The sequence below is a fragment of the Salmo salar genome, chromosome ssa24, assembly GCF_905237065.1.
Source record: "Salmo salar chromosome ssa24, Ssal_v3.1, whole genome shotgun sequence".
NCBI classification, from domain to species: domain Eukaryota; kingdom Metazoa; phylum Chordata; class Actinopteri; order Salmoniformes; family Salmonidae; genus Salmo; species Salmo salar.
Window position 1 is genome coordinate 43583268 of NC_059465.1, and position 13855 is coordinate 43597122.

A 13855-nucleotide genomic window follows, 5' to 3' on the forward strand; every position below is an offset into this window, starting at 1 on the left:
ACAGTGTGTAGTAGAGTCCTGTCAGAGTCCTGTCTGTGTGTAGAGTCCTGTCAGTGTGTAGAGTCCTGTCAGAGTGTGTAAAGTTCTGTCTGTGTGTAGAGTCCTGTCAGAGTGTGTAGAGTCCTGTCAGTGTGTATAGTCCTGTCTGTGTGTAGAGTCTTGTCTGTGTAGAGTTTTGTCTGTGTGTAGAGTCCTGTCAGAGTGTGTAGTCCTGTCAGAGTGTGTAGAGTCCTGTCAGTCTGTAGAGTCCTGTCAGTGCGTAGAGTCCTCTCAGAGTGTGTAGTAGAGTCCTGTCAGAGTGTGTAGTAGAGTCCTGTCAGAGTCCTGTCTGTGTGTAGTGTCCTGTCAGTGTGTAGAGTCCTGTCAGTGTGTGTAGAGTCCTGTCAGTGTGTAGAGTCCTGTCAGAGTGTGTAGTAGAGTCCTGTCAGAGTCCTTTCTGTGTGTAGAGTCCTGTCAGAGTGTGTAGAGTCCTGTCAGAGTCCTGTCTGTGTGTAGAGTCCTGTCAGAGTGTGTAGAGTCCTGTCAGAGTGTGTAGAGTCCTGTCAGTGTGAAGAGTCCTGTCACAGTGTGTAGTAGAGTCCTGTCACAGTGTGTAGTAGAGTCCTGTCAGAGTCCTGTAAGAGTGTGTAGTAGAGTCCTGTCAGAGTCCTGTCTATGTGTAGAGTCCTGTCAGTGTGTAGAGTCCTGTCAGAGTGTAGAGTCCTGTCAGTGTGTAGAGTCCTGTCAGTGTGTGTAGAGTCCTGTCTGTGTGTAGAGTCCTGTCAGTGTGTAGAGTCCTGTTAGAGTGTATATCCCTGTCAGTGTGTAGAGTCCTGTCTGTGTGTAGAGTCCTGTCAGTGTGTAGAGTCCTGTCAGAGTGTGTAGAGTCCTGTCAGTGTGTAGAGTCCTGTCAGTGTGTAGAGTCCTGTCAGAGTGTGTAGAGTCCTGTCAGAGTGTAGAGTCCTGTCAGAGTGTGTAGAGTCCTGTCAGAGTCCTGTCAGAGTGTGTAGAGTCCTGTCAGTGTGTAGAGTCCTGTCAGTGTGTAGAGTCCTGTCAGAGTGTAGAGTCCTGTCCGAGTGTGTAGAGTCCTGTCAGAGTCCTGTCAGAGTGTAGAGTCCTGTCAGTGTGTAGAGTCCTGTCAGTGTGTGTAGAGTCCTGTCAGTGTGTAGAGTCCTGTCAGTGTGTAGAGTTCTGTCAGTGTGTAGAGTCCTGTCACAGTGTGTAGTAGAGTCATGTCACAGTGTGTAGTAGAGTCCTGTCAGAGTCCTGTCTGTGTGTAGAGTCCTGTCAGTGTGTAGAGTCCTGTCAGAGTGTGTAGAGTTCTGTCTGTGTGTAGAGTCCTGTCAGAGTGTGTAGAGTCCTGTCAGTGTGTATAGTCCTGTCTGTGTGTAGAGTCTTGTCTGTGTAGAGTCTTGTCTGTGTGTAGAGTCCTGTCAGAGTGTGTAGTCCTGTCAGAGTGTGTAGAGTCCTGTCAGTCTGTAGAGTCCTGTCAGTGCGTAGAGTCCTCTCAGAGTGTGTAGTAGAGTCCTGTAAGAGTGTGTAGTAGAGTCCTGTCAGAGTCCTGTCTGTGTGTAGTGTCCTGTCAGTGTGTAGAGTCCTGTCAGTGTGTGTAGAGTCCTGTCAGTGTGTAGAGTCCTGTCAGAGTGTGTAGTAGAGTCCTGTCAGAGTCCTTTCTGTGTGTAGAGTCCTGTCAGAGTGTGTAGAGTCCTGTCAGAGTCCTGTCTGTGTGTAGAGTCCTGTCAGAGTGTGTAGAGTCCTGTCAGAGTGTGTAGAGTCCTGTCAGTGTGAAGAGTCCTGTCACAGTGTGTAGTAGAGTCCTGTCAGAGTCCTGTAAGAGTTTGTAGTAGAGTCCTGTAAGAGTTTGTAGTAGAGTCCTGTCAGAGTCCTGTCTATGTGTAGAGTCCTGTCAGTGTGTAGAGTCCTGTCAGAGTGTAGAGTCCTGTCAGTGTGTAGAGTCCTGTCAGTGTGTGTAGAGTCCTGTCAGTGTGTAGAGTCCTGTCACAGTGTGTAGTAGAGACCTGTCAGAGTCCTGTCTGTGTGTAGAGTCCTGTCAGTGTGTAGAGTCCTGTCAGAGTCCTGTCAGTGTGTAGAGTCCTGTCAGAGTGTGTAGAGTCCTGTCAGAGTGGGTAGAGTCCTGTCAGAGTGTGTAGAGTCCTGTCAGAGTGTGTAGAGTCCTGTCAGTGTGTAGAGTCCTGTCAGTGTGTAGAGTCCTGTCTGTGTGTAGAGTCCTGTCAGAGTCCTGTCAGTGTGTAGAGTCCTGTCAGAGTGTGTAGAGTCCTGTCAGAGTGTGTAGAGTCCTGTCAGAGTCCTGTCTGTGTGTAGAGTCTTGTCTGTGTAGAGTCTTGTCTGTGTGTAGAGTCCTGTCAGAGTGTGTAGAATCCTGTCAGAGTGTGTAGAGTCCTGTCTGTGTGTAGAGTCCTGTCAGTGTGTAGAGTCCTGTCAGAGTGTAGAGTCCTGTCCGAGTGTGTAGAGTCCTGGCAGAGTCCTGTCAGAGTGTAGAGTCCTGTCAGTGTGTAGAGTCCTGTCAGTGTGTGTAGAGTCCTGTCAGTGTGTAGAGTCCTGTCAGTGTGTAGAGTTCTGTCAGTGTGTAGAGTCCTGTCACAGTGTGTAGTAGAGTCATGTCACAGTGTGTAGTAGAGTCCTGTCAGAGTCCTGTCTGTGTGTAGAGTCCTGTCAGTGTGTAGAGTCCTGTCAGAGTGTGTAGAGTTCTGTCTGTGTGTAGAGTCCTGTCAGAGTGTGTAGAGTCCTGTCTGTGTGTATAGTCCTGTCTGTGTGTAGAGTCTTGTCTGTGTAGAGTTTTGTCTGTGTGTAGAGTCCTGTCAGAGTGTGTAGTCCTGTCAGAGTGTGTAGAGTCCTGTCAGTCTGTAGAGTCCTGTCAGTGCGTAGAGTCCTCTCAGAGTGTGTAGTAGAGTCCTGTAAGAGTGTGTAGTAGAGTCCTGTCAGAGTCCTGTCTGTGTGTAGTGTCCTGTCAGTGTGTAGAGTCCTGTCAGTGTGTGTAGAGTCCTGTCAGTGTGTAGAGTCCTGTCAGAGTGTGTAGTAGAGTCCTGTCAGAGTCCTTTCTGTGTGTAGAGTCCTGTCAGAGTGTGTAGAGTCCTGTCAGAGTCCTGTCTGTGTGTAGAGTCCTGTCAGAGTGTGTAGAGTCCTGTCAGTGTGAAGAGTCCTGTCACAGTGTGTAGTAGAGTCCTGTCACAGTGTGTAGTAGAGTCCTGTCAGAGTCCTGTAAGAGTGTGTAGTAGAGTCCTGTCAGAGTCCTGTCTATGTGTAGAGTCCTGTCAGTGTGTAGAGTCCTGTCAGAGTGTAGAGTCCTGTCAGTGTGTAGAGTCCTGTCAGTGTGTGTAGAGTCCTGTCTGTGTGTAGAGTCCTGTCAGTGTGTAGAGTCCTGTTAGAGTGTATATCCCTGTCAGTGTGTAGAGTCCTGTCTGTGTGTAGAGTCCTGTCAGTGTGTAGAGTCCTGTCAGAGTGTGTAGAGTCCTGTCAGTGTGTAGAGTCCTGTCAGTGTGTAGAGTCCTGTCAGAGTGTGTAGAGTCCTGTCAGAGTGTAGAGTCCTGTCAGAGTGTGTAGAGTCCTGTCAGAGTCCTGTCAGAGTGTGTAGAGTCCTGTCAGTGTGTAGAGTCCTGTCAGTGTGTAGAGTCCTGTCAGAGTGTAGAGTCCTGTCCGAGTGTGTAGAGTCCTGTCAGAGTCCTGTCAGAGTGTAGAGTCCTGTCAGTGTGTAGAGTCCTGTCAGTGTGTGTAGAGTCCTGTCAGTGTGTAGAGTCCTGTCAGTGTGTAGAGTTCTGTCAGTGTGTAGAGTCCTGTCACAGTGTGTAGTAGAGTCATGTCACAGTGTGTAGTAGAGTCCTGTCAGAGTCCTGTCTGTGTGTAGAGTCCTGTCAGTGTGTAGAGTCCTGTCAGAGTGTGTAGAGTTCTGTCTGTGTGTAGAGTCCTGTCAGAGTGTGTAGAGTCCTGTCAGTGTGTATAGTCCTGTCTGTGTGTAGAGTCTTGTCTGTGTAGAGTTTTGTCTGTGTGTAGAGTCCTGTCAGAGTGTGTAGTCCTGTCAGAGTGTGTAGAGTCCTGTCAGTCTGTAGAGTCCTGTCAGTGCGTAGAGTCCTCTCAGAGTGTGTAGTAGAGTCCTGTAAGAGTGTGTAGTAGAGTCCTGTCAGAGTCCTGTCTGTGTGTAGTGTCCTGTCAGTGTGTAGAGTCCTGTCAGTGTGTGTAGAGTCCTGTCAGTGTGTAGAGTCCTGTCAGAGTGTGTAGTAGAGTCCTGTCAGAGTCCTTTCTGTGTGTAGAGTCCTGTCAGAGTGTGTAGAGTCCTGTCAGAGTCCTGTCTGTGTGTAGAGTCCTGTCAGAGTGTGTAGAGTCCTGTCAGAGTGTGTAGAGTCCTGTCAGTGTGAAGAGTCCTGTCACAGTGTGTAGTAGAGTCCTGTCACAGTGTGTAGTAGAGTCCTGTCAGAGTCCTGTAAGAGTTTGTAGTAGAGTCCTGTAAGAGTTTGTAGTAGAGTCCTGTCAGAGTCCTGTCTATGTGTAGAGTCCTGTCAGTGTGTAGAGTCCTGTCAGAGTGTAGAGTCCTGTCAGTGTGTAGAGTCCTGTCAGTGTGTGTAGAGTCCTGTCAGTGTGTAGAGTCCTGTCACAGTGTGTAGTAGAGACCTGTCAGAGTCCTGTCTGTGTGTAGAGTCCTGTCAGTGTGTAGAGTCCTGTCAGAGTCCTGTCAGTGTGTAGAGTCCTGTCAGAGTGTGTAGAGTCCTGTCAGAGTGGGTAGAGTCCTGTCAGAGTGTGTAGAGTCCTGTCAGAGTGTGTAGAGTCCTGTCAGTGTGTAGAGTCCTGTCAGTGTGTAGAGTCCTGTCTGTGTGTAGAGTCCTGTCAGAGTCCTGTCAGTGTGTAGAGTCCTGTCAGAGTGTGTAGAGTCCTGTCAGAGTGTGTAGAGTCCTGTCAGAGTCCTGTCTGTGTGTAGAGTCTTGTCTGTGTAGAGTCTTGTCTGTGTGTAGAGTCCTGTCAGAGTGTGTAGAATCCTGTCAGAGTGTGTAGAGTCCTGTCTGTGTGTAGAGTCCTGTCAGTGTGTAGAGTCCTGTCAGAGTGTAGAGTCCTGTCCGAGTGTGTAGAGTCCTGGCAGAGTCCTGTCAGAGTGTAGAGTCCTGTCAGTGTGTAGAGTCCTGTCAGTGTGTGTAGAGTCCTGTCAGTGTGTAGAGTCCTGTCAGTGTGTAGAGTTCTGTCAGTGTGTAGAGTCCTGTCACAGTGTGTAGTAGAGTCATGTCACAGTGTGTAGTAGAGTCCTGTCAGAGTCCTGTCTGTGTGTAGAGTCCTGTCAGTGTGTAGAGTCCTGTCAGAGTGTGTAGAGTTCTGTCTGTGTGTAGAGTCCTGTCAGAGTGTGTAGAGTCCTGTCAGTGTGTATAGTCCTGTCTGTGTGTAGAGTCTTGTCTGTGTAGAGTTTTGTCTGTGTGTAGAGTCCTGTCAGAGTGTGTAGTCCTGTCAGAGTGTGTAGAGTCCTGTCAGTCTGTAGAGTCCTGTCAGTGCGTAGAGTCCTCTCAGAGTGTGTAGTAGAGTCCTGTAAGAGTGTGTAGTAGAGTCCTGTCAGAGTCCTGTCTGTGTGTAGAGTCCTGTCAGTGTGTAGAGTCCTGTCAGTGTGTGTAGAGTCCTGTCAGTGTGTAGAGTCCTGTCAGAGTGTGTAGTAGAGTCCTGTCAGAGTCCTTTCTGTGTGTAGAGTCCTGTCAGAGTGTGTAGAGTCCTGTCAGAGTCCTGTCTGTGTGTAGAGTCCTGTCAGAGTGTGTAGAGTCCTGTCAGAGTGTGTAGAGTCCTGTCAGTGTGAAGAGTCCTGTCACAGTGTGTAGTAGAGTCCTGTCACAGTGTGTAGTAGAGTCCTGTCAGAGTCCTGTAAGAGTTTGTAGTAGAGTCCTGTAAGAGTTTGTAGTAGAGTCCTGTCAGAGTCCTGTCTATGTGTAGAGTCCTGTCAGTGTGTAGAGTCCTGTCAGAGTGTAGAGTCCTGTCAGTGTGTAGAGTCCTGTCAGTGTGTGTAGAGTCCTGTCTGTGTGTAGAGTCCTGTCAGTGTGTAGAGTCCTGTTAGAGTGTATATCCCTGTCAGTGTGTAGAGTCCTGTCTGTGTGTAGAGTCCTGTCAGTGTGTAGAGTCCTGTCAGAGTGTGTAGAGTCCTGTCAGTGTGTAGAGTCCTGTCAGTGTGTAGAGTCCTGTCAGAGTGTGTAGAGTCCTGTCAGAGTGTAGAGTCCTGTCAGAGTGTGTAGAGTCCTGTCAGAGTCCTGTCAGAGTGTGTAGAGTCCTGTCAGTGTGTAGAGTCCTGTCAGTGTGTAGAGTCCTGTCAGAGTGTAGAGTCCTGTCCGAGTGTGTAGAGTCCTGTCAGACTCCTGTCAGTGTGTGTAGAGTCCTGTCAGTGTGTAGAGTCCTGTCAGTGTGTAGAGTTCTGTCAGTGTGTAGAGTCCTGTCACAGTGTGTAGTAGAGTCATGTCACAGTGTGTAGTAGAGTCCTGTCAGAGTCCTGTCTGTGTGTAGAGTCCTGTCAGTGTGTAGAGTCCTGTCAGAGTGTGTAGAGTTCTGTCTGTGTGTAGAGTCCTGTCAGAGTGTGTAGAGTCCTGTCAGTGTGTATAGTCCTGTCTGTGTGTAGAGTCTTGTCTGTGTAGAGTTTTGTCTGTGTGTAGAGTCCTGTCAGAGTGTGTAGTCCTGTCAGAGTGTGTAGAGTCCTGTCAGTCTGTAGAGTCCTGTCAGTGCGTAGAGTCCTCTCAGAGTGTGTAGTAGAGTCCTGTAAGAGTGTGTAGTAGAGTCCTGTCAGAGTCCTGTCTGTGTGTAGTGTCCTGTCAGTGTGTAGAGTCCTGTCAGTGTGTGTAGAGTCCTGTCAGTGTGTAGAGTCCTGTCAGAGTGTGTAGTAGAGTCCTGTCAGAGTCCTTTCTGTGTGTAGAGTCCTGTCAGAGTGTGTAGAGTCCTGTCAGAGTCCTGTCTGTGTGTAGAGTCCTGTCAGAGTGTGTAGAGTCCTGTCAGAGTGTGTAGAGTCCTGTCAGTGTGAAGAGTCCTGTCACAGTGTGTAGTAGAGTCCTGTCACAGTGTGTAGTAGAGTCCTGTCAGAGTCCTGTAAGAGTTTGTAGTAGAGTCCTGTAAGAGTTTGTAGTAGAGTCCTGTCAGAGTCCTGTCTATGTGTAGAGTCCTGTCAGTGTGTAGAGTCCTGTCAGAGTGTAGAGTCCTGTCAGTGTGTAGAGTCCTGTCAGAGTGTGTAGAGTCCTGTCAGTGTGTAGAGTCCTGTCAGAGTGTGTAGAGTCCTGTCAGAGTCCTGTCAGAGTGTGTAGAGTCCTGTCAGTGTGTAGAGTCCTGTCAGTGTGTAGAGTCCTGTCAGAGTGTAGAGTCCTGTCAGAGTGTGTAGAGTCCTGTCAGACTCCTGTCAGTGTGTGTAGAGTCCTGTCAGTGTGTAGAGTCCTGTCAGTGTGTAGAGTTCTGTCAGTGTGTAGAGTCCTGTCACAGTGTGTAGTAGAGTCATGTCACAGTGTGTAGTAGAGTCCTGTCAGAGTCCTGTCTGTGTGTAGAGTCCTGTCAGTGTGTAGAGTCCTGTCAGAGTGTGTAGAGTTCTGTCTGTGTGTAGAGTCCTGTCAGAGTGTGTAGAGTCCTGTCAGTGTGTATAGTCCTGTCTGTGTGTAGAGTCTTGTCTGTGTAGAGTTTTGTCTGTGTGTAGAGTCCTGTCAGAGTGTGTAGTCCTGTCAGAGTGTGTAGAGTCCTGTCAGTCTGTAGAGTCCTGTCAGTGCGTAGAGTCCTCTCAGAGTGTGTAGTAGAGTCCTGTAAGAGTGTGTAGTAGAGTCCTGTCAGAGTCCTGTCTGTGTGTAGTGTCCTGTCAGTGTGTAGAGTCCTGTCAGTGTGTGTAGAGTCCTGTCAGTGTGTAGAGTCCTGTCAGAGTGTGTAGTAGAGTCCTGTCAGAGTCCTTTCTGTGTGTAGAGTCCTGTCAGAGTGTGTAGAGTCCTGTCAGAGTCCTGTCTGTGTGTAGAGTCCTGTCAGAGTGTGTAGAGTCCTGTCAGAGTGTGTAGAGTCCTGTCAGTGTGTAGAGTCCTGTCACAGTGTGTAGTAGAGTCCTGTCACAGTGTGTAGTAGAGTCCTGTCAGAGTCCTGTAAGAGTTTGTAGTAGAGTCCTGTAAGAGTTTGTAGTAGAGTCCTGTCAGAGTCCTGTCTATGTGTAGAGTCCTGTCAGTGTGTAGAGTCCTGTCAGAGTGTAGAGTCCTGTCAGTGTGTAGAGTCCTGTCAGAGTGTGTAGAGTCCTGTCAGAGTGTAGAGTCCTGTCAGAGTGTGTAGAGTCCTGTCAGAGTCCTGTCAGAGTGTGTAGAGTCCTGTCAGTGTGTAGAGTCCTGTCAGTGTGTAGAGTCCTGTCAGAGTGTAGAGTCCTGTCCGAGTGTGTAGAGTCCTGTCAGACTCCTGTCAGTGTGTGTAGAGTCCTGTCAGTGTGTAGAGTCCTGTCAGTGTGTAGAGTTCTGTCAGTGTGTAGAGTCCTGTCACAGTGTGTAGTAGAGTCATGTCACAGTGTGTAGTAGAGTCCTGTCAGAGTCCTGTCTGTGTGTAGAGTCCTGTCAGTGTGTAGAGTCCTGTCAGAGTGTGTAGAGTTCTGTCTGTGTGTAGAGTCCTGTCAGAGTGTGTAGAGTCCTGTCAGTGTGTATAGTCCTGTCTGTGTGTAGAGTCTTGTCTGTGTAGAGTTTTGTCTGTGTGTAGAGTCCTGTCAGAGTGTGTAGTCCTGTCAGAGTGTGTAGAGTCCTGTCAGTCTGTAGAGTCCTGTCAGTGCGTAGAGTCCTCTCAGAGTGTGTAGTAGAGTCCTGTAAGAGTGTGTAGTAGAGTCCTGTCAGAGTCCTGTCTGTGTGTAGTGTCCTGTCAGTGTGTAGAGTCCTGTCAGTGTGTGTAGAGTCCTGTCAGTGTGTAGAGTCCTGTCAGAGTGTGTAGTAGAGTCCTGTCAGAGTCCTTTCTGTGTGTAGAGTCCTGTCAGAGTGTGTAGAGTCCTGTCAGAGTCCTGTCTGTGTGTAGAGTCCTGTCAGAGTGTGTAGAGTCCTGTCAGAGTGTGTAGAGTCCTGTCAGTGTGAAGAGTCCTGTCACAGTGTGTAGTAGAGTCCTGTCAGAGTGTGTAGTAGAGTCCTGTCAGAGTCCTGTAAGAGTTTGTAGTAGAGTCCTGTAAGAGTTTGTAGTAGAGTCCTGTCAGAGTCCTGTCTATGTGTAGAGTCCTGTCAGTGTGTAGAGTCCTGTCAGAGTGTAGAGTCCTGTCAGTGTGTAGAGTCCTGTCAGTGTGTGTAGAGTCCTGTCTGTGTGTAGAGTCCTGTCAGTGTGTAGAGTCCTGTTAGAGTGTATATCCCTGTCAGTGTGTAGAGTCCTGTCTGTGTGTAGAGTCCTGTCAGTGTGTAGAGTCCTGTCAGAGTGTGTAGAGTCCTGTCAGTGTGTAGAGTCCTGTCAGTGTGTAGAGTCCTGTCAGAGTGTGTAGAGTCCTGTCAGAGTGTAGAGTCCTGTCAGAGTGTGTAGAGTCCTGTCAGAGTCCTGTCAGAGTGTGTAGAGTCCTGTCAGTGTGTAGAGTCCTGTCAGTGTGTAGAGTCCTGTCAGAGTGTAGAGTCCTGTCCGAGTGTGTAGAGTCCTGTCAGACTCCTGTCAGTGTGTGTAGAGTCCTGTCAGTGTGTAGAGTCCTGTCAGTGTGTAGAGTTCTGTCAGTGTGTAGAGTCCTGTCACAGTGTGTAGTAGAGTCATGTCACAGTGTGTAGTAGAGTCCTGTCAGAGTCCTGTCTGTGTGTAGAGTCCTGTCAGTGTGTAGAGTCCTGTCAGAGTGTGTAGAGTTCTGTCTGTGTGTAGAGTCCTGTCAGAGTGTGTAGAGTCCTGTCAGTGTGTATAGTCCTGTCTGTGTGTAGAGTCTTGTCTGTGTAGAGTTTTGTCTGTGTGTAGAGTCCTGTCAGAGTGTGTAGTCCTGTCAGAGTGTGTAGAGTCCTGTCAGTCTGTAGAGTCCTGTCAGTGCGTAGAGTCCTCTCAGAGTGTGTAGTAGAGTCCTGTAAGAGTGTGTAGTAGAGTCCTGTCAGAGTCCTGTCTGTGTGTAGTGTCCTGTCAGTGTGTAGAGTCCTGTCAGTGTGTGTAGAGTCCTGTCAGTGTGTAGAGTCCTGTCAGAGTGTGTAGTAGAGTCCTGTCAGAGTCCTTTCTGTGTGTAGAGTCCTGTCAGAGTGTGTAGAGTCCTGTCAGAGTCCTGTCTGTGTGTAGAGTCCTGTCAGAGTGTGTAGAGTCCTGTCAGAGTGTGTAGAGTCCTGTCAGTGTGTAGAGTCCTGTCACAGTGTGTAGTAGAGTCCTGTCACAGTGTGTAGTAGAGTCCTGTCAGAGTCCTGTAAGAGTTTGTAGTAGAGTCCTGTAAGAGTTTGTAGTAGAGTCCTGTCAGAGTCCTGTCTGTGTGTAGAGTCCTGTCAGTGTGTAGAGTCCTGTCAGAGTGTAGAGTCCTGTCAGTGTGTAGAGTCCTGTCAGAGTGTGTAGAGTCCTGTCAGTGTGTAGAGTCCTGTCAGAGTGTGTAGAGTCCTGTCAGAGTCCTGTCAGAGTGTGTAGAGTCCTGTCAGTGTGTAGAGTCCTGTCAGTGTGTAGAGTCCTGTCAGAGTGTAGAGTCCTGTCCGAGTGTGTAGAGTCCTGTCAGACTCCTGTCAGTGTGTGTAGAGTCCTGTCAGTGTGTAGAGTCCTGTCAGTGTGTAGAGTTCTGTCAGTGTGTAGAGTCCTGTCACAGTGTGTAGTAGAGTCATGTCACAGTGTGTAGTAGAGTCCTGTCAGAGTCCTGTCTGTGTGTAGAGTCCTGTCAGTGTGTAGAGTCCTGTCAGAGTGTGTAGAGTTCTGTCTGTGTGTAGAGTCCTGTCAGAGTGTGTAGAGTCCTGTCAGTGTGTATAGTCCTGTCTGTGTGTAGAGTCTTGTCTGTGTAGAGTTTTGTCTGTGTGTAGAGTCCTGTCAGAGTGTGTAGTCCTGTCAGAGTGTGTAGAGTCCTGTCAGTCTGTAGAGTCCTGTCAGTGCGTAGAGTCCTCTCAGAGTGTGTAGTAGAGTCCTGTAAGAGTGTGTAGTAGAGTCCTGTCAGAGTCCTGTCTGTGTGTAGTGTCCTGTCAGTGTGTAGAGTCCTGTCAGTGTGTGTAGAGTCCTGTCAGTGTGTAGAGTCCTGTCAGAGTGTGTAGTAGAGTCCTGTCAGAGTCCTTTCTGTGTGTAGAGTCCTGTCAGAGTGTGTAGAGTCCTGTCAGAGTCCTGTCTGTGTGTAGAGTCCTGTCAGAGTGTGTAGAGTCCTGTCAGAGTGTGTAGAGTCCTGTCAGTGTGAAGAGTCCTGTCACAGTGTGTAGTAGAGTCCTGTCACAGTGTGTAGTAGAGTCCTGTCAGAGTCCTGTAAGAGTTTGTAGTAGAGTCCTGTAAGAGTTTGTAGTAGAGTCCTGTCAGAGTCCTGTCTATGTGTAGAGTCCTGTCAGTGTGTAGAGTCCTGTCAGAGTGTAGAGTCCTGTCAGTGTGTAGAGTCCTGTCAGTGTGTGTAGAGTCCTGTCAGTGTGTAGAGTCCTGTCACAGTGTGTAGTAGAGACCTGTCAGAGTCCTGTCTGTGTGTAGAGTCCTGTCAGTGTGTAGAGTCCTGTCAGAGTCCTGTCAGTGTGTAGAGTCCTGTCAGAGTGTGTAGAGTCCTGTCAGAGTGGGTAGAGTCCTGTCAGAGTGTGTAGAGTCCTGTCAGAGTGTGTAGAGTCCTGTCAGTGTGTAGAGTCCTGTCAGTGTGTAGAGTCCTGTCTGTGTGTAGAGTCCTGTCAGAGTCCTGTCAGTGTGTAGAGTCCTGTCAGAGTGTGTAGAGTCCTGTCAGAGTGTGTAGAGTCCTGTCAGAGTCCTGTCTGTGTGTAGAGTCTTGTCTGTGTAGAGTCTTGTCTGTGTGTAGAGTCCTGTCAGAGTGTGTAGAATCCTGTCAGAGTGTGTAGAGTCCTGTCTGTGTGTAGAGTCCTGTCAGTGTGTAGAGTCCTGTCAGAGTGTAGAGTCCTGTCCGAGTGTGTAGAGTCCTGTCAGAGTCCTGTCAGATTGTAGAGTCCTGTCAGTGTGTAGAGTCCTGTCAGTGTGTGTAGAGTCCTGTCAGTGTGTAGAGTCCTGTCAGTGTGTAGAGTTCTGTCAGTGTGTAGAGTCCTGTCACAGTGTGTAGTAGAGTCATGTCACAGTGTGTAGTAGAGTCCTGTCAGAGTCCTGTCTGTGTGTAGAGTCCTGTCAGTGTGTAGAGTCCTGTCAGAGTGTGTAGAGTTCTGTCTGTGTGTAGAGTCCTGTCAGAGTGTGTAGAGTCCTGTCAGTGTGTATAGTCCTGTCTGTGTGTAGAGTCTTGTCTGTGTAGAGTTTTGTCTGTGTGTAGAGTCCTGTCAGAGTGTGTAGTCCTGTCAGAGTGTGTAGAGTCCTGTCAGTCTGTAGAGTCCTGTCAGTGCGTAGAGTCCTCTCAGAGTGTGTAGTAGAGTCCTGTAAGAGTGTGTAGTAGAGTCCTGTCAGAGTCCTGTCTGTGTGTAGTGTCCTGTCAGTGTGTAGAGTCCTGTCAGTGTGTGTAGAGTCCTGTCAGTGTGTAGAGTCCTGTCAGAGTGTGTAGTAGAGTCCTGTCAGAGTCCTTTCTGTGTGTAGAGTCCTGTCAGAGTGTGTAGAGTCCTGTCAGAGTCCTGTCTGTGTGTAGAGTCCTGTCAGAGTGTGTAGAGTCCTGTCAGAGTGTGTAGAGTCCTGTCAGTGTGAAGAGTCCTGTCACAGTGTGTAGTAGAGTCCTGTCACAGTGTGTAGTAGAGTCCTGTCAGAGTCCTGTAAGAGTTTGTAGTAGAGTCCTGTAAGAGTTTGTAGTAGAGTCCTGTCAGAGTCCTGTCTATGTGTAGAGTCCTGTCAGTGTGTAGAGTCCTGTCAGAGTGTAGAGTCCTGTCAGTGTGTAGAGTCCTGTCAGTGTGTGTAGAGTCCTGTCAGTGTGTAGAGTCCTGTCACAGTGTGTAGTAGAGACCTGTCAGAGTCCTGTCTGTGTGTAGAGTCCTGTCAGTGTGTAGAGTCCTGTCAGAGTCCTGTCAGTGTGTAGAGTCCTGTCAGAGTGTGTAGAGTCCTGTCAGAGTGGGTAGAGTCCTGTCAGAGTGTGTAGAGTCCTGTCAGAGTGTGTAGAGTCCTGTCAGTGTGTAGAGTCCTGTCAGTGTGTAGAGTCCTGTCTGTGTGTAGAGTCCTGTCAGAGTCCTGTCAGTGTGTAGAGTCCTGTCAGAGTGTGTAGAGTCCTGTCAGAGTGTGTAGAGTCCTGTCAGAGTCCTGTCTGTGTGTAGAGTCTTGTCTGTGTAGAGTCTTGTCTGTGTGTAGAGTCCTGTCAGAGTGTGTAGAATCCTGTCAGAGTGTGTAGAGTCCTGTCTGTGTGTAGAGTCCTGTCACAGTGTGTAGTAGAGTCCTGTCACAGTGTGTAGTAGAGTCCTGTCAGAGTCCTGTAAGAGTGTGTAGTAGAGTCCTGTCAGAGTCCTGTCTGTGTGTAGAGTCCTATCAGTGTGTGTAGAGTCCTGTCAGTGTGTAGAGTCATGGCAGAGTGTGTAGAGTCCTGTCAGAGTCCTGTCTGTGTGTAGAGTCCTGTCAGAGTGTGTAGAGTCCTGTCAGAGTGTAGAGTCCTGTCAGAGTGTGTAGAGTCCTGTCAGAGTCCTGTCAGAGTGTGTAGAGTCCTGTCAGTGTGTAGAGTCCTGTCAGTGTGTAGAGTCCTGTCAGAGTGTGTAGAGTTCTGTCAGTGTAGAGTCCTGTCCGAGTGTGTAGAGTCCTGTCAGAGTCCTGTCAGAGTGTGTAGAGTCCTGTCAGTGTGTAGAGTCGTGTCAGTGTGTGTAGAGTCCTGTCAGTGTGTAGAGTCCTGTCAGTGTGTAGAGTTCTGTCAGTGTGTAGAGTCCTGTCACAGTGTGTAGTAGAGTCATGTCACAGTGTGTAGTAGAGTCCTGTCAGAGTCCTGTCTGTGTGTAGA